The sequence below is a fragment of the Corvus cornix genome, chromosome 6 (assembly GCF_000738735.6).
Source record: "Corvus cornix cornix isolate S_Up_H32 chromosome 6, ASM73873v5, whole genome shotgun sequence".
Lineage (NCBI taxonomy): Eukaryota > Metazoa > Chordata > Aves > Passeriformes > Corvidae > Corvus > Corvus cornix.
Genome location: NC_046336.1, coordinates 8,494,084 through 8,520,347, shown reverse-complemented (window position 1 = coordinate 8,520,347; position 26,264 = coordinate 8,494,084). Strand labels below are relative to the sequence as shown.

Below are 26,264 nucleotides of genomic sequence, written 5' to 3'. Positions count from 1 at the left end.
ATACATACACACGTATATTTATTCTGTGAATAGTTTTTTGAGCATCTGTTATAGTGTGGTAGAGCCAATTACGTTTCATTTCTGCCTCAGAGGAGACAATCTGCACTCTGTATGTTTTTCCAGTGGCTGTGCCAGTTAACATGCAGGATTACTCTGCCTTTCTCCTACCTCTGTTTGGTTTTTATCAAGCTGAAAAACAATTGTGTTCAGTGCTATTTTGAGTGTAAAATAATCTTTGCACGGATGGCTGCAGGTCAGGCTTTTCCTTTTGCTGTGATTTTAATGCAACATGGTAAGTGTGCATTTCATCACCCCAGCCTGTTCTGCTCTCTGGAACACTTCACATTCACCCAGGGCAGAGGAGAGGAGCCTTGCTGCCAGTTTAGGATGTCACTGATGTCTTTCTCTGTGACCAGTCTCTGGTTTTGGGGGCTGGGCTTGCATAGATCCTGCTGGACCTGCTGTAGCCATTCTCTGATGGGCACTCCCGCTCAGGCAGAAGAAGTTCAGATGTTGGGATGCAGCAGCTGCAGACATCACCCCATCCTGGAGGCTGTGTCCAGTCTCACAAGCACTGGGAAGGAACTCACAGATGTTGACATTTCAGGATGGGTGGAGAGAACACAGTGATTTGCATTTTTAGGAGAATATGGGGAAAGTTTGGGACAGCAGTAAACCTGCAGGATGCATATACAGATACGGTGGCTTGATATGGTGGAGACCTAGCTATGTATCTATGACCTGGGAATTGGAAATTTATGCATATCCTGGATTTCTGCCATGGTTATAACCGGGAAAACACAGGCTGGAAGGTCTTCTTCACAGCCATGTGCATGCAAAGGACTGCACGAGGGGACTGCTCATGTTCCCTCCTGTGCACTGGTAGGGCTTGCCAGAGTGAAGTGGCTCCTGAGCATGAGCTCCTGGATCACACCAGCTTCAGAGCAGGGCAGATGAATTTCACTGTCCGTTTTTCTTCTCTTCCTTCACAGTCTTGCTCTGCTCCTCCTTCTTCTGCCATGGGGAAAAGCTTAGTCCTCCAGCGCAGCAGCAAACTGCTCTCTCACATGGCTCACACTCCGTTTCCACAGGACACCTGGGGATCTCTAGGCACTATTATAAAATCAATGAAAAAGCAGATGCTTCTGGTTAGTCCAAAATTTATTCTAAAGAGACAAACAAAAACCTGTGCAATGCATCAAAGAAAAATGGGCATTTTCAGGTGGGAAACCATTTCTCAATGGCTTCTGTTCCCACAGCATCTCTGGCAATGACTGAGGGAAACTTGGAGTTTGCCATTACTACCTCTGCTTATTTTGGAGGATCACTGAACCAGGAATCCAGGCCCAAGGTTGGAGCATATCATGTGCCAGGGCTCTGCCTGCTCCACAGCAGGGGATTAGCCAACAGTGAAGCAGGAGAACTCAAGTGTGGGAAGAAAAGCAAAGTTCTGTGGAAAATGTGTAGGGCAGTGGAAACCTCTCAATTCCTTTATTTGCATGACTAATCAGCTGGGCTTTCTGCTGGCTCCCCACAAAAACTAAGATTATACTATTTATTTTTCACATCACTGCATTTAAATTCAAGTGCAGGAGAGGGGAGTATGGGTACTTTCATTTGTTCAGCATATTTATAAAAGGCCCAGAAATGAACATGTGGCATCAGATGAACACCTGGCAATCAAAGCAGGGAGAGCCAGCTGTTGCCTTTGTAATTGGAATTACAAATTCACACCATCCGTCCTCTCTCTACCATACCCACACCCCTGATGAAAGCAGAGGAGTTAGCTCTGGGTGCCTATGCTTGAGAAGCAGCAGCCAAAGACAATGTTTGGGCTATCTGCTAAAAAAAGAAACTCTCCTTGCCTTTTCCTATAAGAAGCGATAGTTTTAAGCCAGCTGTGCCTGCAACTCCCATTTGCTACAGAATTCTGTCTGTGTCTTTTCTGCAGGGCATGCAACTTTCAACAACTTTGCAGTTTGGAAGTTGAACCCACTTCATTCCTGACTTCCCTCCAGCTGATCCGCACAGTATCCTTCGTGCTCGAGTTCAGAGGTCTCTCTTCTCCTCTGGCTGGTTTAGCTGCTGAGTTATTGAAGACCATGGGTAATGAAAGACGCCTGTGTTACCCTCCCTTGCATGGTCTGTACTTCAAGGTTTCGGTCAGGAATCCTACACATTAGAAAAACAGGGAAGCAAAGAACCAAAGGCATCTTGAACATACACACTGTAACTAAAGGAAAAGAAAGAGTCAGAGCCACCACTTGAGAACATGTGAGTCAATAAAGTTTTATAAAAGAAGCCCATAAAGCTGCCATGGAAACTTAACCATTGCATGCATCTAGGGTGAGAGCAATTCATTGGTGCTGGAGTAGGACCTTGAGTAGTGTTCCTCTTATCTCCCATGCTGGGATCCTCTATTTAAAACATATGGAGGAGGCTAAAGTTCGTTACGAGTGACTGCAGTGAAAATAAAAATTTTAAAGAAATGCTCACGTGCTCACGTGTACATACCCAAACAGATGGGAAGAAATTAAGATGGATTTGCAGAGGAGGTTGTGCTCACAGTAAAGCACATCTCCAGCGGCGCAGGGCAGAGGGGACTGGCTTCTCTGGTGGCAGCTGATAGACAGGAGCACTTGAACAGTTCACAGCCTCTCTGTTGTCCCCGCCAGAAGATTTGTAGGTGGCTCTCCGCCAGCCACCAGGCTGATGGGTCAAGGGTCGTGACCTGTTGATTTACCAAAGTATGATCAACTCACACAAATTATCGGCGTCAGAGAGCCCTGACAACTTCAATATGATGAGCGATGAGAGCAATTGTTTGTGACATGTGAAAGCAGCAGGAGAGAGCCGCTCTGCCACTCGGCACGGCGGGAGCGGGGCTGCCGGCGGGGCTGCGGCAGCGGGGGCAGCCCTGGCCCCTCGCCCACCCAGAGCACTGTCTCCCCTGGCTGGGGCCAAACCAAACCTCCAGGCCCCACGGGGAAAAAGCATCTTCTCGGACAGAGGCAGAAAGAAGCAAGAGGGATTAGAAACTGTTTCAAGGCATGGCTTGGTTGTTTCTTTTTTTCACTTCTGTTGCGCTCAGCGCAAAGAGATGTTGAGGGATGGGGGCTTTAAATCCGATGGGAAGTACTAGAGGATTCAGATCTAGGAAAACCCTGGAGCTGGTGCTGTCTGTGAGGTTTAATCAAATGGATGTACCAGCTTCTTCGAGTTATCTTTGGGGGCTGTTGTCAAAACCCTTTTTTTTTCCTCTCTCCTTTTTTCCCAGCTTCATTCACATAGGAAAAATTTTGCCTGGGGTGGGATGGGAAAATTATAGCTGCTGGGCATTTTGCCTTGATCCATCAATTCCTCTTAATCGACTGTGCTATTCAGATGGGGGCAGAGGATAGCAGAGGTAGTTGAAAGGAGGCAGGGAGTGCTGAGGGGTTAGGGCAGGGCCACAAGAGTGTGTGTGTGTGTGTGCATCTGCATGTTTGTGCAAGGAGGAGGAAGAAAGGCCACGGTCCAGGAGAAGGAATGGTCTCTGAAGAGATTGGGTTTTTTCCAAAAAGCTATGGTATTCTTGCAGAAAATGCCCTTGCAGCGACCATGCCATGGATGTGCAGGTACCAGAGAGCTTCTGTCAGGCACGTGGGTGACCCAAGGCTGGCTCCCATCCCACCCTCTCCTACTGCTCTGCCCAGTCCCACGTGAGTGGCTTCACCTCACCTTTAACAGAAATAAACAAATTAGAGCTATTACAACTTCCCCCTGTGTTTTATTCAGAGTGGACATGTTGCACTCAGCCCATTTCTGTGTTCCCTTAAATCCATTTGTTTACTTTGTGAAAGGAGTTGCATAAAATAAGTATAATGATCTATTAAGCTATCAATTTTTAATTTCCTATGAAAAATCTACAGCACAAAATAGATTTTTGGAGCCACCACAATGGCCACAGCACATGAGCTGGCAGAGATAAAAAATCAAAGTTTTTCAGCTATCTTTACCATAATGACCCTTTAAATATTTATTGTCTATATATATAAAGGCAGAGGAAGACAATACTCGCAAATATATATGCTTAGCCTTGAGTTTAAACCAAACAAAATAGCATTTAAAGAAATACTGAATAAACTATTTATTACCCGGGTCAACGGTTGCAGAAACACAGTTTATATAAAAACATTACAATTCCGGCCATTCTAAGTACTGGCTTTAGAAAAAATCCAAACTTCTTAATGCAATTTTAATAAACCTAAAAAAAGTCATGCTCTTGCTTCAAGCTGAATAGTTTGCTGTTTCTGAATAATAATCATTCAAGACCTAAATCTAACCACAAGAGTTTAGTGCACAGATGAAATATACTCGCTGGAAAACCCTTAAGAAATAGCTGTTTGATTCAGGATCTGAGTCAGTAAAACAAGATGTGATAGTTTAGTGGGATTGATGTCAAATAATAGAAAATGAGGACAACTAATATAGAAAGAAGACTTTTGAGGAGGATTAATTAATAAATTAATAGCTGTGTGCATGGATGGAGCACAAACAAGTCAACAACAGTTCATTATTCCCTTAAACAAATACGATGAGCAGATCCTTCCGAGAGGAATTTGAACTATTTGTGCTTGAGTAAAGATCATGTGTGAGTGGATGAATGGATGAATGGATGGATGGATGGGTCGAGAGATAATTTATATACGAGGTGCACACAGACAAACACACGTGCCCACACTCATGCACATACATTTATATAAAGTGTATTTTTCAAGTGTATACTTTATTGCACTCCAAGGGTCAGGCTGGAATAATCTAGCATTTAATCATAGTTTAACCTTGCATGAAATTTTGTTGAGTTTTAGTGGGTGACAGATTAGGTTATGCTACATCAGGAACAAATAAACATCACCCCTTTTCCATATCACATTTTTATTGCTAGAGATAGTAATGACTTTTTCTAAAAAAAAACCGCACAAAACAAGCCTTTTGTCAGAAAATGCTGATTTCTTGGCATCAAGGCTTTCTATGGAAAATGTTTATGGTTTTGCATTTTTAATTAAATAGGTTTTTTTTAATTGTTGGAACATAAGTTTCAAAACAAAAAAATTCCAGATTTTCAGTTCAAAACAAGATTGTTTGAAATGTACGTTAATTAGCATACAAAAATAACAATCCCAGTACTAAAATGAAATGTCTCAGAATGATCAAAACACAAACAGGTTTCTACAGCCCTGAGGTGATATAATTTTTTCTCTTTACAGAAGTTTTCAGGCCTTTCATTGTTTGTCAAAATGAGCAAAAAATGTATTTTTTTAAATACACAAGAGATTAGGAGGACAGTATTTTGCCCAGTTTGAGAGTACTGCTCAGGCTAAGCAGGAATATCAGAGGCTGGACAGAATAAATGAATAAATACATTAAAAATAATAGATCAAAGCAATCTGGTTTTGAGCAAGAAAGCACTTCCAATTTAAGGGTCAGCAGTTTTGACAGAGATATACAAATATTCACATGTGTATTAAAATAAAACCAGTGGCATATATAGATCTATACACACATGCACATCCACCCTCTCATAAAATCTCTTCATTTGATTTTTGCAGTTTGGCTTTTTCTTTTTCATGGTGATGTACTGCACAAATTTCATGTAGAAACTTCATAGTTAAAACAATCACCACAAAAACCTGGGTTAATGATTAACTCTGAATGAAGAGTTATAAGCACTCATCAAGGTAATACATGATACAACTTAGCCATTTCCTTTCTCTTTTCAGTTTTTCAAAAGGGGCAAGGGAGCATGAAGAATAAAGCCAGGCATCCTTATTTGGTTGAAATAATAGCCAGTATACCAGAACTTCAGACAAATCCTTCTTGCTTTCTTTCAGTGGCCTCAACCATTTTGATCTCATTTCATCATTGAATGGACCCCTTAACAGAGAGTGACCCCATATTTTAGGACTGAAAACATACACCTTGTTAGTGTGAGTTTATTTTTTTGTTGTTTGAAAAGTGGGCAAATGTAGTCAAAGCTCTCACAAAACATCACAAGAGGCTCTTTCTTCTTTCATGGCACATTGAACATGTAAAGTAATCATTGTTTACAATACAGAGGCAGATAGCAAAGACGTGTTTGTTGTCTCATGCTGTATCTAATTATGCATTAGATTTTGATTTCAGTTGCTTTGCCTTTCCATGTTATTTTAATTTTGAATGATGATCACTGAAGGGAAAAAAAAAAGGGAACAGAAAAGACGGGATGTGTCAGCAAGACCGTGGTCCCCTCATGCGGAGCACGTGTAGGCGGGACCTGGAGCACGGCGCTCGGCACTGGGCACCTCATTACCACAGGCAAATTGGAGGAGCCAGGGATAGCTGAGAGCACAATGAAGGGGCCACTAGAACTGGCTTGAGAAGAAAGATTAAAAGACTGAAATATGTATAGACAGGGCAAGTGACGGGGCAGCCCAGCTCCGCACGCACCAGAGGGAGGGGAGTCCTTTGCAGGAAGCCTGAGGGATTCTGCTGTGGAGAAATGGGGTGATAAAGAGCAGAAGGGAGACAAAAGTGAAACCTCAGGAGCTTCTGGGTTTGGCTGTGAAAGAACAGTGAGCCCTGGAACAGCCTCCTCAAAGAAGCTGCAGAAAGTCCTCTGTTCGGGATGTTCAAGTGGAGCTGAGCTGAGCATGATGAAATTCCCAGAGCGAGAAATCCTGGCAAAGCCCTGGGTGCATCAGCAAGTCATTCACACTCCTGCCTTTTGTTTCTCTCCCCATCTTAGTTGGCTTTTTGCTTGTTTACTCAGAGTGCTTACATAATTTGAAGCTTTTTAATACTAAAATTCAAATGCCTTTTATGTGCTCTGAAGGACCTTTGCACCCAGCCAGGGAACTCTCACCCTCCCAAGCCCCATCAATTCTGCTCTCAATGCCATGGGAGAGATGGTAACAGCCTGAGACAAATGTGAAGTTCAACATGAGGTGATGGGAGCAGCGCTGACTTTTTGCCTTTTTATCTCCAGAGGGTCTAATTCAAGGAGGGATGGAGTTTCTAAGAGGGTTCCCATGCTTGACATCAACACTGACTCTTGTTTGACCAATAGACCCATGCCATGGGTTCTCCTGGAACTGCATCCCTCAAAGTGCTGCCAAGGATGCTGCCAGGCACAGGCAGCACTAAACAGGATGTGTTTAAATACTTGTAGTCATGTGGGTAATATAAGAATATATCCTGAGACTGGAATTGTCTTGTGCTGGGCAGAAGAAAAATAACAATGGAAGATTTGGAGTAAAAAATTGCCTAAAAGGACTTCAAGTGTTACTGATACCTTTTTTCTCTAAAAAAAAATTCCAAATTTTTTCAACCTTCTCTAGTGAGCATATTAAATGAAGAGGATTAGCATAAGAAATATGACTCAATGTAAAACTTGTAAATATTGAACAAAAACTGACAATTAGCCAGGAATGAAAAGGCAAAATATAGTTACAAAGGAAAAAGCAGTTAAAAATTAATTGAAATTACCCCCAAATTAAGGACATTCAAACCCAAATGTTTGGAGATGGGGTAAGGAGGGATCAGACATCTGCATACAGATGTTGATAAACAGATAGAAAAATAAATGAGAGCTGTGTGAGAGTGATCCAGGAGTCTTGCTTCCAAAAATGACAAAGGAAAGACTCTTATAGATGTCAGCAGACTGTGGATCAGGCCCCAAGCCTTAAGTGGACAATCATAATATTACAAATCACTCTTGGGATCAAGTGGCATCAATGTCATCTAATTACAGATAAAACTACAGAGTATTTAACATCTCGTTAATTTAAATACCTGGGGCCATATCATGGCATCAATTTTTAAGTAGATGTCCCCACTGATATCAAAGACGAGTTCACACAATGAGGCCCACGTAGCTGAACCTTGAGGGACAAAGCAGACAAAGGGGGCTGGAGAGGGAGATGCAACAAAATATTCCCTTTTCTTCCACTCCCTTTTTCAATCTCCTTCCTTTCTCTATTACTGGCTCAGTTGCCTGCACATTTTATTAGCTGGTCCCCGAGTGTGATTTCTATAGGCACCATTCTATAGGAATGATGCTGAGCTATGTTCACAAGATGAGGATCCTCAAGTCCAGTTTTAAGCTCCCTTACCAAAATGAGGTATTCAGTAGTGGGAGAGTTCTTACATCTCTCTTTCAAGCTGTCAGAGGTTGTCAGAAAGATTACAGATTTTAACATTTGTTCCGTTTTGTTTGGTTTTGTTTCTGATCCTGATTAGAAAAATGAGAGAAAACACAGATACTGACATTAGATATGTCAGAGAATACTTCACAATTTTCCTGACAAAAACTGGGTTCTTTTAAAAACCATTTTTTTAAAAATAGGCTTTAAATATTTCTAATATTTTATTTTAAATTTCTTTTTCCCCAAAAAACTGTCGCAAGTGAAATGTAACAGAAATAATGTTGCTTTTGTTTCTTGAGAGTCAGAACATTTCAAACACCTGGGAATTTGATTTTTGCCACTTTTCTTATGGGGTTTTTTTTTGCTTACTACCAACCAGTACAGTTTTATGTTATCATTGCTGTGGTAGTGGCTATAGTCTCCCTAGCATCTCCCATTTTCCTTTGAATTTTTTTTCTGGTGTTTACCTGGCAGAGAAATCTTTTTTAAAAGTTAAAGAAGTGTTAAGAGGAAGAAAACAGAAGGACTGAATGGTTGAGGTTGGAAGGGACCTCTGCGGGTCATCTTTTCAACTCTGAAACAAAATATGACAAAACAGGGCTTTTGGACAGTTAACATTTCTCTTCCAAATCAAGCTCTAAGGAATAAGAACAGTGCCAACAGATTTTGGAGGATGAAATAATTTTTTACATTTTTTGTCCAGCTACTCTTAGTAACTTTGTGATAGCAGCAGGACAGGTGTGCAAATCTCATAAACCTGTTATCTTTGACTTCAGTGAACCTGCTCACTGCTGTACCAGTGGAAGGCATGTTCTTATTTAGTGTAACAGCAATACTGCCTACTGTGCCTGAGCCTACGTTTCAAAATAAGTTGAGGTGTTTATCCTTTACTGGGACCTTAAAAATGCTCATGAATACACATCAGATTGTGGCCATGAGTTCCCCTGCTCAGTCCAGTGACTGTTCACAGACGTAAAATTAAACCCAGGTTGAAGTACCTTGTTAATCAGACCTTAAAATCAATATAACCACATAGACTTGATTCAACTTCCACTTCGGCTGGAATCAGACACTAAAATGTGCTCAGATTGTCATAAAAGAATGAATTTGGTCTTTGGCAAGAAATAGAAACCCCTTTTTTGTTATTTAGTTCTACACTTTAGAAGAACAAAATACAGAAATCTCTGTGAGGTGTACCACATCCTAATCTTGAAGAATCTTTACCTAAGAGCTTGAGGAGGTTAAGATACCTTATGCTGAAACACCTTTTCTCTCCAAATGGGAATTTATTCCAGGGCCTTCATTAAAGTTGAAGGATTCAGCTCTTATCAGGTAATAATACAGGTGTCACTAACAAAGTAGTTAACGGAATAGATGGTGGCAGAAAGGCCACACTGCAAGAATATGACATTTCCTTTGACTCTTTAGATTTCTGCTTTGCAAGTAAAATTTCTGCAGTAACTCAGATGCCACATTCTTTTTTCTTTTTTTGATATTAAGAATATTTCACTACTACTATGACAAAACTCACTGCCTCTATTGGGCAGTTAAAATTTTCTCTGGCTATCTTAGGAGAGCTTCATGTTCTTTAACTTCTGTGTTTCATCAGTTTTGGACTTCTACTTTCTGCAGAGACCAAAATGCTGAATCTGAATCAAAGCCTCTCCAAGGGGTAACCAGAACTGCTCGGCTGCAAAGAGGTGTCAAGTGACTTTGTCACCACAGACTGAAATTTTTTGGACTTTCTCAAATGTTTCTGAAGCTGTTTTGGAAACTTTAATAATGAGAATATTTTTTATTTTCTTTACATCTCCGTTAATTTTGAACTAAAGAACAAAATGCATTAGTGTAAAGATGCAAAACCAATTAGTGATTTGGGTCCTTTCAGTTTAGGGCACGAAGATATTCATTCAGCATACGTTGAGAGTGCTTGGCCTTTGCGGATCTCTTACACCTTTCAGAAGTCACTTGGGATGCTTCCAAATATGTTAAGAATGTGAAAAATAAATGCATGATGCCATTAAATGTGGAGGAGAAAAGACCCGATGGCAGAAACCTTCCAAACCTAGTCTGTTTTGAAGGACAAAAATACTTGCATCCGAGGTTAAATTCTTGGCTAACAACCCTGTTCTATTTTTAGTTCCAATTTAATTTTGATCCTAAAATATTCCATTGCTTTTTTTTTCCTTTTTGTAATTCTCCAAGGCTGTGAGAGCAGAGTCACAAATATTTTGCAATGTGAAAACCATGGTTTATAAATAGCAACAGTGCCCATGAGCACAAGAGAGAATCAGAAAGTTGTGCAGATGAGACCCACTCTTTGGAAGCTGATGGAGTCTTTCCATTGACTTCATCACGTTTGGAGCAGGACCTAAGGTAAGAGGTTTTTACTTTTATTGGACATTTAAGGCTTATTTTGGAACATGTCAGTAAGAGGTAAGAGGATGGAATTAATTTGAACAGGAAGAAAACTCAGGACAGCCCCGTAGAGAAACTGAAGCATTTAAATAAATGGGCTGAAGGGTGAGGCCAAGATTACAGCAAGGACAGAGACCACGAAAAGAGGCTGCTGAAGTAAATACCTGCACAGAGAAAAAACTCTTAAGTGATGATACAGAGAGTGCAAGATCCACAGAAAAGGAAAAAAGTGCAGAGAGAACATTAAGTGAAAAACTCAGGAAATGGAACAAAGGAAAAAAGGCAGACATTCAAAGGTCACCTAAGAAAGTTTCTGAGTTGTCTGTATACAAATGCAACAAGCCTAACAAAGGAACAAGGGAAACAGAGAGACCAAGAGACAACTCAGATGGGATTTGATTGATCACTCCTTCCATGAACCTTTCTAGGAATTTATTGCATGACACTTAGGTGCACAAGTAGCTGCAGACACCTAAAATGATATCAAGTGTTCCAAAATTACATTCAGGTTTGCATCATCTGCTGGGTGTCCCTCTGCCACTGCCTGCAGCGACACAGGAGTGGAAAAGGATGGTTGAGTACGTGAAACTGAGAAAACCCACAGGACATAGGGATATGTGCTAAGGATCAATCTCTGCTCCAGTAGCCTCCATCTGGGACCTCCAGCACCTCAGGTAGTACAGCACTGTCAGTGGAAACACACTTCTTCCTACCCACTTTCCCCTAAAATAACTATTTTCGAAGTAGACACACTCCCAGGCTCCCTGCTCTGTTCTGAGTGGAGAAATCAAAGTCCAGCCATCAGGAACTCTCCTTCAAAGTCTTCACTACTCCTTCCTCCCTACATGTATTAACTATGAAAATGAGGTAATTAGTCACAGCTTGGCTGGATACAGCTGTAGGGGATTGCAGGGGGCCCTGTGGCTCCTGTATATGAAGAGCAGTAGTTACTTGTTGGGACTGTGGTACCACGAAGTTTGCAGCCCTTTGAGGAGGATTATCTCTCAAATATGCTTGAGACACTGGCAAATGAAAAGCCTTGAAATATGGGCAATGGTGCACCACATTTCAACGTGCCCTCTGCCAGCAGCAGTCGTAGCTTGTAGCCAAAAATAGGGTTGCAATCCAAGGGAAAGTTTGTGGCTTAATGTTCTTGCAGCGTAACCATGAACACCTGTGCAGTAATTTCTACTCATCTATGTGTTGACAGCTGTATTTGAATTTGAATGTCCTCTGACTTCCCTCTTCCAAAGAGAAATGTTTATTTTAGGGGTACTTCTGGAAAGGGTACCTGTGCGTATGGCACTGTGTCAGCTCTCTGTATTTCAAGAAAGGCTGTATTTTAAGCTCATGGTACCACACTAGTTAAGCATGCCATTCCCAAAAAATAACAGTCATTTCTTAGTTACAACAGTTTCTTTTTTACAAACTGTGGAGATGTGAGGTCTTACATGGCTCAGTTTTCCACTATGATTTCCTGTTTTACCACCATGAGAGGGGCAGCAATGGGGAGCTGCTGCTGCAACTGTTGGAGCATCACTCCAGCCTTGCTTCCAGGCATGGCAATGTCTGATCGCAGGGTTCTATGGAAAGGGCACTTTCTCATGTGGCTCTTCAGTCCATGCTGTGACTAGACAAGCTCACCCATCTACAGGAAGATCCCATGGTTGTCTGTGATATGTGATGGAAAACTACCCAAAATGCTCAGCTTTCCAAAGTGTATTGCAGGTATCAACCTCCCCAGTACAGTCAGTTTTCCTGGAAATTCAGCCTACATTTTTGCATCTGTATTAAACACCTTTAACCTTTGTGTCTAGTTCTCAGGATGCCAAAACAAAATCCCTAGTTCCTGAAGCACTGGGAGCTCTTAGCACTGTTGGTTTGAATTCCAGATTCCTTCACCCCGTCTAGAAAGCAACAAACTTCCTACTAAAGGAAATTTTTCAGCTTTTACCAAGCTTTCCTGGCTTTTTAAATCTAAGAAATAGAAGCATGTTACTTAAAGGAGTCAGTCAGCATCTAACAACTGCACCTCCCTTTCTTGGCTGGAGATAATATACTTACATTAATGTTTACCTCTTTTGTTTCCTAAAGAGTTGGTTCACACCTGCCCTAACTTAGTGATTATCAGTGATTTTGCAGTAAAATTTGTTGCTGACCTACAGACTGCTCGTTCTGAGTATGCCACTCACCTCTAGTTTGAAAAAGACTCCTCCACATCTAATGCCTTTAATCCTGACTATCTGTGGTTCACAAAAAGTAATTGGGTCCAAGCAACTGGCTATTTTTGTTCTACCTTTTTTGGGCTTGAACACTGAAGAGTTTTTTTTAAATTTCCCAGAGCATCTGGAACTTGGGATAGATTTTTTAAGTGTATGTTGAATATACAACTATAGAATTAGATTCCTTATTCACTCTTAAATATCTTTTTGAACAGAGGAAGTGAGAGGCAGTGCTGACACAGGTATGCATATGTGACCTCGCTCCACCAACATAATAAAACTTCTTAGTAAACGTGTTGCATACAGTAATTCAATTTTCAATAAACACGTTTAAAAGACACTGTACACTTCCTGTACAAAATCTTTTTGAGAGCAACAATGCATGTATTTGGAGATAGAAGTTTGGCAGTACTCCACATTGATCTGTGGAATATCATCCCCTAATTCTTTTTCTAACAGGTCCTGGAAGCAAGAAAGTAAAATTTCTTAAATGGTTAAATATGAGAGAAACAAGGCTCACCCAGCAACCCATCCCATGGAAAAAACCACATCAGAGTAACTGAGGTGAGGTGATTCTGACTCCTTGATTTTGGGACATTAACTATTGACAGACTCATCTAGTACCTAAGGCATTTGAAACAGAACATGGGGGCTGTTCAAACTGATGGTGATTTGGACACACATCAATGAACTCTGATCACATTCACCAAGTGCAGAAGCCCCCCAGCCATCAGCTGATAAGGACCATAACATGTCCTGTGCCTTGCCTGCAAGAAGCTGTATCACCAAGCAAGGGAGTTCCTAATACTTTAATGAGTCTGGCTAAACACATCTGCTCAAGAGAAGAGTGTCAGCTAAAAGGGTCCTGTTGATCCAGGTGTTTTTCAAAAACCCTTTTTGGCTAGGGAATCTTTCTAGAAGAGGAATGAGAAAGCAAAGTTATTGTGTCTGCTCCCTTAAAAAGAGATAGACTGAGGAGGGGAGGCTGCAAGGGGAGTGAGATAGAGGGTAGAGGCAGAGCCAGGAGAAGTTGGCTTTGGAGCAGAAACTATAAACTGAAGAATCATGATATTACATTTCCTTGTGTGGAAAGGGGAGGAATCATCACCTTGATGGCCTGGTAAGATGTTTCATGCCTGCAAGTATTGAGTTTCTTCTTGACAGCTGGTAAACTGTGACTGCTAGCAGAGCGGTGTACCCCATAGGAGAAATCCCATGGCCTTCTCCTTACCCAACACTGGAGATGGTGCTCCTCTGTGCATTTCCCACAGGAAGATGCCACCAATCTCTTGCTTCCCATAGGATGATGTCCTGTACCTCCAACTAGTTGTGAACAACTCTCCTTCTTCTAAAGCTGTCTTAACTAAATTGGGAGGAATTTTGTTTTTATACTTCTTGATGTGTGTATTGCAGGTAGAGCTTGGGAGACATCCCAGGAAACAATGGGTATAACTGGGCTGGAGTTAATTTTCTTTGTAGTACCTGGTAGGGGGCTGTGTCCTGGATTTGTCCTGGAAGCAGTGTAGATAACAGAGAGATGTTGTTGTTACAGCTGAGCAGTGCCTACACAGAGCCAAGGACTTTTCTGCTCCTCATCCCCCCCCCCCCACCAATGTGCCTGAGGCTGAACAAGGAGCTGGAGGGGACACTGCCAGGACAGCTGACCCCAACTGACCACAGGGATAGTCCAGACCATGCAGTGTCATGCTTAGTGTGTTAAAACTGGGGGAAGAAGAAGGAAGAGGGGATGCTGGGAGTGATGATGTTTGTCTTCCCAAGTAACCTTTCAGTGTGATGGAGCCCTGCTTTCCTGAGTGTGGCTGAATGCCTGACCACAGGAAATAGGAAACAAATTCCTGGTTATGCTTCATTTGTGTATGTGGCTTTTGCTTTCTCTATTAAACTTCTTTATCTCAACCCACAATTTTTCTGACTTTTACTTTTCTCTCCCCCATCCCACTTGGAGAGGAGTGAGTTGGTTGCATGGGGCTGAGCTGCTGTCTGGGGTTAAAGCACAGAATCTTCTTAATAAAGCAGCTCCTTTTGCCTGTTGATAATTTACATTCACATTTATCAATCCAAGAAGTGTTTCTTGGTGACAATGACACCACTTCCCAGAGACACAGCTCAGCCTGGGGGTGCTCCATTGCCTTCTGAACAAAACAGGCAGGGCCTGTGTGTGCCCACCACAGACTGGCACGGCTCCTTTACATCCCATGCAATTGCAGTTTTATTTCTCAGCCTATCATTTTTCTTGTATAAAATTATCTCATAGTCCTGAAACTTGCTCTTTTCATATTCTTATAAGAGTTTGATGGGGTACTAGATTTCAGGGAAAGTTCATTTGCCTTTGTTTTTTTGCTATTGTATTTGTTTCAAAAATCCCTTTGTCATCATTTTCACATTCTGTTTCCATTCAAACAAAGAGCAGCTTTACCCAGGGAAAGAAAAGGTCAGAGGTTACTCAGAGCATGCCAAAGAAAATAAAAGGGTAGCACATATACAAATGTTTTCATCATTCTGGCCTGATTTTGCAATCTGGGACTGTGCTCATCTTTCACTAACATCACAATTTAGGGCATGCATCCCACTTGCAATTGCTTTCAATAGAAGGCAAAGGCAGATAGTTCCTTGAGATACTCAATCCTTTACAGATGCTTTATAGGACCACAGTAACCACAGAAAGTCCTCATCCAAACTCCATGCTATTTTCTCCCACAGTTCGGAGCAGATTTGTTACTGATTTCAACAAGAACTGTGCAAACTATCTGAGGGAGTATTTAATTCTACATAACATAACATAACATAACATAACATAACATAACAGCGTGTTGCCATGAAACTCCTTACTGGGGAAGAACCCCACTCCCCCAGGCTGAACCAGAGAGTTGCAGTTGCACACTTCACCCCTGATTAACTGGTGGAGTTTCCCAGACGTTCAGCACCGTGTACCAGTATAAATTGTGCCACTGCTGCTAAACTTAAGAACTCTATTTTCAAGGACCAATGATCTTCACAAGCAATAAAGCTGAATGTATTTAAACAACATCTACGTACAAGGTCAAACACATTCAATATCCCCTTTGGCAGTGACTGAGCAGCATTTGTCTGTGTTTAGGGACTGGAAAAGACCTCTGGAAAGACTTGGAGAAGTTCCTGTATTTTAGGAAAAAGGCAAAATATTTTCTTCACGAAGCTGATATTTTCAGCCCTCTTATCTCTGCATGCTGAGGTTTTATTTTCTTTCATTTTTCAAAGTGTGACTGCCTATAGAGGTGCAGGATCACGGCAGGATGCTGGGAAACGCTTGCTCTTTCTCTCAGACCTGGGGATATTCCCAGTTCACAAGTTGACCCAGCAAGATCCTGTTTAGGAAGTTGTCAAATTAGTTCACCTGAACCCCATGGCTCCATGTGCTCATTTAAAATGCTTTTTTACTAGATACTGCAGTATTAAATACAAGACCCAGAACAAAGAACTCTTACGTATGTCCTAAGAAATTACTTCCCTGAATGCTGTGCATGGTCCTAGGTCTGTATTTAATTCCTCCTAAAGCTTACCATCCAGTCCTCATGAAATCCAATCTCAAAAAGTTCATGCATTCTGGAAGTGGGTCCCATACATAATCACTCATGGTGAATTACTCACCGTGCAAATGTATGCAAATACATTCCCACCACTTAATCCAGGACCACAGATAGAGCTGAAGTGTGCCTTGCTGAACAAGGAATATAAAGGGGTGGTGGCTGTCTTGCTTAGATTAACTGTACGTGCCAGGCACAGTTTGGTTATTGGATTAATATTCTGTGAGAAAGAAATGAGTGGGTTGTGGAGCATCCATGATGCCTCCTTTATTTATTTATTTTCCAAGGTCCCATAGTTTCTCCTTCTTTCATTTTCTGGTATTTTTAGTGTGCTCAGGAATTATTTGGTAAGATATTCAAGATTTCTAGTGGGATTTCTTGATAATGGACAGATTCTTTCTCTTCATAATGATAGCTGAGTTTCTTGAGAGCAAAGAGACACTTTGTTCTTTGTTCTCAAGGAGACAAACTGTTATTTCTTTCCCTGAAGAAGCTTCTAATATGATGGGTGAAATATCAGGAATAATTAGACCAAATGGTGATGTAAATCCCACTAGAAACAGTGCATCCGTTATTTCATTTTATGCCTATCGCTCCAGTTTCTGCCTGATTTAAGTCCATGTGAAGAAAGCTGTGGGTATTCCCTTTATAAGAACTACAATAAATTTCTTCATTGAATATTTACTAGTCCTGAGTTGCTCTTTTTTTGTTGGACCATCATTACACAATTAAAAAATAAGAAGGTAATTTAGCCGTTTCAAGGGCTGGTATTGCTTAATTTCAAGGGAGGGGGCCTGACAGTTGAAAGGTTAATGTATTTCACTGATTGGGCCCCTGGGGTTCATTTTCTGAAAAAAAAAGCTCTTTCAGTTTTTATTAAGAAACCCATGTAATGAAAAGGGGAAAAGCATCTCTCATTTGGTGCACGCGAGGCAGCGGCTGCGGAAGCCCACGTTTCTCTTCCTGGCACAACACGCAGCCACCACCTGCATCGGGGGCAGCAAGGACGCACTCTGGCGTGGGCTTTGCTGTGTCCTGACCCACCAGCGCAGTGTCGCTGTGGAGGGACAAGTCCTGCTTGGGGTGACAAGGGGACAGTGTGTTGTCCTTGTGATAGCTCTAGGGGTGAGGAGAGAGGGGTCCTGAACGCTGTATGAGCTGTGAAAGTCCCCTGAGCAAAGTTGGTTGTAGGTGCCCACCTTGTTGGGCTGTGTGCCATGGACACCCTATGAACCCAGCGGGGTTCACTGACACAAAAGTCCACTTCTTTTTGCCCCAGCAGAGCACACTGGCCCCACAACCCGGGCAGGTTGCAACGTCGTGTTGGTGACCAGGAGGAACTCCTTCTTTCCACCCATGGCTCAAAGGCTTGTTTGGCCTCCGGCCTGAGACCAACAACTTAAAACGAGTAGAGAGCTTTGGGGAATGAGAAATTAAACCACAAGAAAACACTCCCAGCATTTTTCTGGAGTTTTACTGCTGAATCTACCCCCAGACCCTTTCCCACAACACTCCTCTCTTGTGCTGCTGCTCCCTGTTTGTTCCCAGTAAGAACTTGAGTGACAATTGACAAGCAAAGCTGTTTTTCGGAGGTTTAAGCAAATGCTGGGAAATACCCTCTTCACACAATTAAATGCATTCATGCTAAGGCAGCCCTGTTAATTCACACACTCGCTGGAAAGCTGATAGCTCCGCGGTGTTTTACGAGATAACAATGCTTCGTGCCACCTTGGCATACATGCGGCTGACTATTAGCAGAGAGAACACAAATTGGTCATATAAATGGCTCAGGGTTGGTTATTTCTCACTGCAGTTAGCAAGAGAAGTTCTTGAGCTGAGATCTTTACAGTGCGAGTGCACTGAGTCTTCCCCATTAGGTAAGTTAGCATGCAAGTGACATTGCTTGACATAATTTAACTTGTTTGATTTTAATGTCTGCATCAGAAGATTTCAATCCACTACTTGCATAATTTCCACAGTGCTGATGTCTCTGGCTGATATTTTTATTATTATGAAATCCCTGAAAGTCAACATTTACAGGCACAATGAGGCAGTAAAAATATAAAATAGAAATAAAATCGTTTGCTTGGGCTGGAAAAATCTGAACATTGGAGAAAAGCTTAACAAAATAAAACAAAAATGTCTCTGTCTTCAAGCATCTAGAAGAATTGTAAGAATGTCCCTTTTATTGTCTTTTTTTGTACCCCTTATAAAAATTGTTTTCCTCTCAGCCCTTAATGAGATGTTTTTAGAAGTGTTTTTCTATCCTAAATTACCATGTGAGACAGGCATTGGAAGAAATGTGGTTTTAGCTCGGGGAGTTGTGCTGGGGCTGGAGCTTGTGCGTGCACTGGGGAGCGAGGCAGGGTCGGAGAGCTGCCTTTGCTGCCGGGGACCGTCTCTCTGCTGGCTTTTGCTCTGTTTATTGATACACATTATAGATTGAAATGGCTCCAGAAACACAGGGAGGAAAAGTTCTGCCTCTCACCACAGTGGAAGATTTGTATTCTTTTATTTTAACAAAATTAAACTGCTCAGAAATGAATGAGAAAAATGGTATTTTATCACAGAGAGAGAGAGAGAAAAAAACCTGATGAGTTAAATAAACACAATACTTACCAAGAAAAGAGGAGAATGGGCATTTCTACATATCCAGTGGAAAATCACTTTCAAATTTCATGCAGATATTTTGAAGTGAAATACCTTTCTGATTCCTAGTTTGGCTGTAGTAGGTTCGTGGAAATATAATGCCTTTGTTTTCTGAAGCCTGAGCTTCAGAAAAGAATTGCAGCTACAAGGAGAAATTCTGAATTCTACTTATCTCTTTCCAATAGATGTGATGGGCTTCTAAAAATAAATGTGTAAAATTCAACATATCCATAATCCTGGAAAAATTGGTTGTAACTAACAGATAATGATGACTTGGTTAATTATTGGAATAAACACAGGACCAAGATAAAGCTGTGGTAAATTCTGGTAATGAGCCACTTTCAAAGAAACCAGATGCCTATATGCATCTTGTAATACAAATGAGCGGTTTTTTTATCGTTGTTGGTGTTAATTTTAGAAACTGTTAAACACCCTGAATCAGATGACTGAAGAAATGCTCTTTCCAAATGGTTACCAGCCATCCCCAGCTCCCATCCCCATATCCAGTGATCAGAACACAGGAACAAACTCAATAATAAAATCCAGTCGAAGATATTCCACATTCTCCTGCATCTCTCCACTCACTGTCTCAGTGTAGCAGGATTCTCAAACAGCTGTAGAAAAGCTTGTTATTCAAGACATCACAAACCCAATTTTCTTAAACAGAAATAGTTTGGTGGGTTTTGAGGAAAAAAAAAAAAAAAGAGAAAGGAAAGAAGGAAGCACTCCAGCTCCAAGGTTTTGAAATGAATGTACAGGAAAAATGCAGCTTTCATCTGTATTTTTAAATACAGTCTAAATAATGTCTGAAGAAATAGTTGCTACAGCTTTAAATATTGGTTGCCAAATGGTAATTATATTGTTTAATTTTAAATCATATGATAGTAATACCATCTGATTCTGCAAGCATTACACACAAACACATTTCGTTATCGTGAGGGAGTGCTGCTTGAAAATGCAAAAAGTATCTTTAAAAGCAAAGGAAAAAAATCTATTTTTATTATGAATATGAACTTCTCCTATCTCCTTTTATGAAAGTTATGGAGCTCTGAATTGCGTTGCCAATTCGTAATGGTGAATAAACCATAAATTTAGCCTTATATTATAAAAAACCATTTATATAAACATTTTGCTGTATTGATACAAAGCTAAAAATGTTCTTATGGGTATCAGAGTTAAATCAACTATCTCTTCTCAGGACCTTCTTGTGGGAGAGGAGCTTCGCAAGTAATGATCTGCTGTAAATCTGCAAAAACAGCAATTAGGTAAGACATTAAAATTGCTTAAGAATGGTAAACATTAGCTTAAAATAAAATGAAAATCCCCAATAATCTAACAGGCCGGCATGTTAATAGCGCTTGAAATAGTTTATGATCTGAAATGTAGCTATGCATTATTCTGCCCTTCCCTCCTGGTTATGGAGCTGTTGTTTATCGAGTGCCAAGGGCATTTCTGTCTCATTATCAAACACATAAATAGAAGAATATGCATTTAGCGGGAGATCTATTTTATTGTCAGCCTTCCCTTCCTCCCCCTCCACTGCACACACATTTCTTGATGTTTTCTCCTCCCTTCTGCAGCCTGTATATTTCCACAAAACTGTGTAAAAAAAACCTAAAACAAATAACATCCTCAGCCAAAAGGGGTGCAGTTTCTAAAGTAGAATCAGCTTATTTTAAGCTTTGGAGAAACATCCACACTCAAGACCTTCCTCTTCCCTGCCCCCCCCCCCCCCACTGTATGAAGCATTTTTATGTAAGCTTATAATTTCCCTTAAAAAGCTATGTTTAATACTTTCCCTTTTTATTTTTAAATGTTCTGGAGAGTATCTTTAATGCTAAGCTGTGCCGTGTATTTTTTAGAAACTGGGATCCAGCTCCTGGGTGACTCAGTATAGAGGCTCCTGAGGCAGGTCAGGGAAGCTGGGAATGTTCACTCCAGCATTGGCCCCAGTGGTCCCAAGTCAGAGTCTGTCCCCTTTTCCAAGGCCACAGATGCTGCAGAGGAAACCACAGTGTCTCTGATGGAGCCTTGTCTGAGCAGGAAGTGAAGAACCCACCTTGTAACACTCAGCTGGACTCAGGGACTCTCCAATTCAGTGGGCTCAGTGCTCAAGGGATGCTGGCTCTGACCCCAACTACCCTGTCCCTGAAATACTCCACCTGGTAAACACCTGAGACCCAGAAAAAAAATAAAAATATGATGAAGAATAGTATTTCTCTGAGGAAAGACTAATGGGATCAGGTCCTAAATTATTATTCTCCTGATATCTCATATATCAAACAATGGAAAATGTGAGAAAATAATTTTAAAATAGATATATGTTTTCAAGTTTAGAAAGTTAGTGTCCTTCAGGATTTTTTTTTAATGCCATTTTTATGAATATTGAATGCTGTAAACCAAACACAAAGCAAAAGCCAGACTTCATTTGTTCTGGTTTTGGTGAAGGGTAAGGATTTTTTTGAACACTGGAGTTATTTCAGTTTTAGGAAGTTGAAAACTAATGAAAAATAATTATTTTCTGGTGGGTCGTGTATTCAGTTGGCTCTCAGTGGGAGGTAAACGGAGTCAAGAGTGTTTTTCTTCATTACCCTGAATGTCTACTGTCCCTTATTTGTGAAAGAAAAGATAAGGATGCTGTAACAAAGTATTTGGGGGAAAATGTAGAATAACGTTTGAAAATAAAGACAAATCTGAAAGGAATATATCAATATAAATGTAACCTATGGGAAATCTTTACTCCGATTTTTAAAACTATTTTTTTATGATAGTTGTTCAGAAAAAATCGTGCGCATAGAGATATGTGAGTGGCTGTGAGAATATGCTGTAATTCGTAGATTTTCTGCTCGTCTCAACGAATGGTTTCATGTTTGTTTAGGTTTTGTGTGTGTGCATAAACCAGACCAGATTTCTATTTGTATTTCTCGCTCTTGTTTTCTTAAATGATTCGCCTGCTTTCCCCTTAATTTTAGCTTGATCTGTGCATTTAAAAAAAAACAAACAAAAAAAACACACAACCAAAAAAACCCAACAAAGAGACAACAAAAAAAAAAAAAAAAAAAAAAACCAAACCCAAAGAGGTGGTGTTTTTTTTTATGGTTAAACTTGCTAGCCCTGTAGCTCGGGAATGATAAACAAATGGTGAGCGCGGCGCTTTATGCAGGCAGACACGCTCGGCTCTCGTTATGCTGCACTGCCACCTTCCGTCCCCCGGCCCCGGCCGCCGCCGCCCGGCCCCGCCGCTCCCGCCGGGTCGGGCACCGATGGATTCGGAGGTCTTCAAGAGCTTTCATTTCCATAATTCTGCTTCTGTACTGACACTTCTGTACTTTCTATACAATTTGTAAGCAGAATCTCTGCGTTAGCTGTATCATAGGTTTTAGGTGGTTTTTTCGTGTTTTGTTAATTATTATTATTGTTATTATTATTTTAAAGTAATTCTTATTTTCAGAGTTTTAAAAACATTTGGCCCTGAAGCATTTATTCCTCTCAGAGAGCGATACAGAAAGTGTGATTGTTGCTATTTATATTCTGAAAGAATTAATGTGTTTCAGGCTGTTCCCTTTCACTGCAGCCCAATCCCAAACTGAAGGAGAAGCATCTGGCACAATGGAAACTGTCACAACACAAGGCTGCAACTTCGACTGGTGAGAGAAGGCTCCCCTTGGAAGTGCAGATCACAGAGAGGAGACTATTTGAAAGGACCCTGCAGCTACAAGGCACAGGCACAGCCAAGCTCTTGTGGGCGATGAGGAGCCTCAGTCTGCGGGAACCAAAGGCAAAGAGAAACACACTCCCCTGGCGCAAAACTCATTATGTGCATGGCCAGAGCAACCTTTGCTTATTATATTTTGAGAGGAAATCCCTTAAACACACTCCCCCCTCAAGTCCAAGGCAGGTGGTGCTTGTGGGGGCTCCCCAGGTGATGTCTCGTGATGGGGAAGTGCTCAGCAAGGAGGGGTGCTGGACCAGGAGGTGGCTCCTTGTGGGCTGCTATCGTGGCTCCTGGCTGATCCCTCTGACAGCCTCGCTCCAGGTGCTCAGCAAAAACACAGTCCTCCTCTCCACAGCCTTTCCTATTTACTTATTGACTCCTCTTGCCAGTGGCTCTTTGCTTTAGGGAGGCTGAGTGGAAGGAGAAGGAGAGGAAGGCTGGGGAGGAATGGGAACTCTTCAGCACAGGAGGTGGACCGTGTTTCTTTTATCTTTACCAAAGGGGAAGGAAAAAGCCTCAGGAGGGTATTCCCAGGGAGGAAGTAATTCCCTTTTCTTCCACCCAGCAGGAGGTTGCATCCTGCCTTCAGCTCTCTGCCCCCTGGCTTCCCAGGCCAGTGGGGTTATGTGCTGCTGGTTCTGCCCACACCACCACAGAATGCCTCCATGCTGGGTGGTTTTAAAGGTCCTCACAGCCCCTTTGGGGCTTTGACAAGGCTCGTCACCCGCTGCAGACTCTATGGGATGGGCTGGGGATGAGTACATGCCTGCTTTGGGTGCTGGGACCCTGTCCAGCGTCATCATCCTCATTTTCTGAGCAGGAAAAGAAAGCATCAATGTCCCTGTGCCCAAAGATGGCAAAGACTAGCACAAAGCCCTTTTCCTTCATTCCAGGGGTTGGTTTCAGCATCAGAGGCCTGGGGGGTGGAGGGGATAAACTGGGGGTATCCTGAACCCTTCTCTTCTAGCACAGAGCCTCTGCCCACAGCAGTAGCAGCATCAGACGGCTGTGAGTTCACCTCCCACATGAAGGTATTGCTCTGCTGCTCACACAAGCATTATTGCTATATTCTAATTTCACATGAAAAAATTCCTGCCTGGACATGCCTTTCTACCAGCACTGGAAGAACCATTCAAAACAAAACAAAAAATTAGAGATGGCTCCCTTACCTGTTAGATGCCTACAACCTTGCCTTGACTACTACTGTTGGGAACCCAGCATTTTTTTAACACCCAATTAAATTAGTGTAATTGGGGTAGAGTTGCAATTTCTTTGCCTCCAGCTGTGAGTCATAATCTGTTTAGCACCTGAGTGCTATTTCACTTTATTTTTAGTACTTAGTCCATAGTTTGGAAGGGGAGAAAGCAAACCTACATGTCAGTCAGGATTTTTTGAAGGTGTAGATTACTTATCGTTAATTTAAATGTGGCATTTAAATGACCATTCACAGGTGGTTTTAATGCTTTTATTAACTTCTTTTTTGGCCCTTGTAAGGGATACATCTGAAAAAAGAAATGTCAAAGACCTTGAACTACAGGCCATGCCAATAATACATTACTGCTACTATACCATGGGAAAAACTGTAAAACAGAAGAGCTCCCAGTGAGGGAAAAACCAGAACTTTATTATAATAAAGAATAATAAAAATGGCAGAAAAATATTATCAATACCTAGTCTTGTTTGAGCTACCAGTTCAGCCTACAGTACATTTTGAAATGATGAATCGGCTGGAGAGAAAAACATATTCCAGATGTTTTCTGTGTTTGTCTCCGGTATTTACTTCATCATGCCTTATCCAGAGGGGTTATTCAACAGAAATAAATTATATACTAAGTATGATCAGTGAGGAAAATTATTGATTGTGCAAGTATAAAAGACAAAGTAGCACTGGGGAAATAGCTCAGGATAAAACATAAACCAGCCAGAAATTTTGTCTGCAGTTCCGATCCTTGGTTATAACTGAGACCTACCAGCCTTAGAAAAATCATTCTGAATCATGGTTGATAAAAACTGTAGACACAAATAATTGTGATGGATTGGGAAACCAAGACCCCAAGAGTGGGAATCCCCCCAGCCGGAGCAGGGCGGTGAAACGCCCGTGTGAACCTGCTGTGTCCTGTCATATGGGGAGGGACAAGGGCCTCACCTTTGCTGAAGTCAGCGTGCTTGGAGCCCAGTGCTGGGAAGCTGGGGAGGGCCAGGAGGCAACAATGCTGTGCTGGCTCCAAGGACATTGGAGAGGGATCCCTCCTGGCATGGCCAAACTGCTGTTGCACAAGACAGCTGAGTGCCAGGTCCTTGATTCATCCCCAACCTAAGGAGGTTTCAGCTGAAATGGTAGAAGATTTATAGAGATGGACTAAGTCGCTAAGATAGCCATAACATGTTGACTTATAGGATGTGTCTAGTAGTGTCCCCACAACTGAATTGGGAATGGCAGCAGGTCTGTGACCGTCCAGATCATCTGTCATACAAAAAAACCCAAAACTTCAAGGCTCCTCAGGCAACTTATCTACGGGTATGTTTATTTTGCAAAGCAAGACTGAATGTCTTAAAAAAAGAGCCCCACCTCATCCATCTATCTACACTCTCCAGGGTGAGGTTTTCTTTAAAAACAAAATAGCCAAAAGCTAATTGCATGTAAGTTCAGACTTAAGATATTTTAGTGACACTCAGAAGGTGAGGAACAAAACCCCTGTCACTAAGCTGATGTCTCTAAAATGTCTGCCAAAACAGCTCTTTAAAAAGATATTTGCACCTTTATTTAGTTCCTCCTTGTGAGGAATGTTTACTGCAGTCCGTAGATGTGGTTATGTCGTGTTTCCACTGTGTTTTCATTCAGTGTTGCTCTGTATTTGTGGTTTTCTCATTTGTGACAGTCTAGTAACTGGAGCCATTTGTACCTGAGCAAATAATATCAAATCTGAATACTTTATAAATATTTACAATATGTGGTGTGTCTCCCACTCACATCAAATGCAAAGTATAAAAAGCAAAAACAAGCAGAAACAAACAGAACCTGTGTTACGTTATAATAAATATTTACTGTATGTACTATTGACTAAAGAGTCCCATACAGCTATTTAGGAGGCATTGTTTCTGTCAGGCTGTTCTATATTAAAACATTCTAAATGAAGCTGTTTGAGAATAAAAATGTGCATGTTAGGGAGTGATTGATGCCTATGACTTATTTAATTTTTTTGGCAAGGGGAAGTAGTTCATTTTTTTCTCCCTGCACATGTGGGTAGTGAATTAGGCAGGAGCCTGGGACTCTCTGGCACAGCTGCAGAATACATTGGAGTGAGGTCCCAGTGCAAGACTTGAGGGGAACATGACCCTTCAGGCCCACCGGTTTTAAGCAGAGATCCCAACTGCAAACAATCTGCACTGAAGGCAGGGCAGGCAGTGGCAGAGCAGCAGCCGTGTTCCTTGTGTAGCAAAGTCAGCCTGAAAACAGGGAGGAGACAACTGTAAGTTTCAGAGAATCATAGAATCATCTAGGTGGTGAAGG

At 41.6% G+C, this 26,264-nt stretch overlaps 1 long non-coding RNA gene across 1 annotated transcript; it reads left to right on the top strand.

Annotated features, from left to right (window-relative positions):
* Positions 1-10,429: 10,429 nt before the first annotated feature.
* LOC109145895 lies at positions 10,430-25,926 on the top strand. Its single transcript, XR_002047575.3, has 4 exons — positions 10,430-10,541; positions 13,265-13,369; positions 20,237-20,303; positions 22,593-25,926. It is a non-coding gene; the product is annotated as an uncharacterized LOC109145895 (long non-coding RNA).
* The last annotated feature ends 338 nt before the right edge of the window (positions 25,927-26,264 follow it).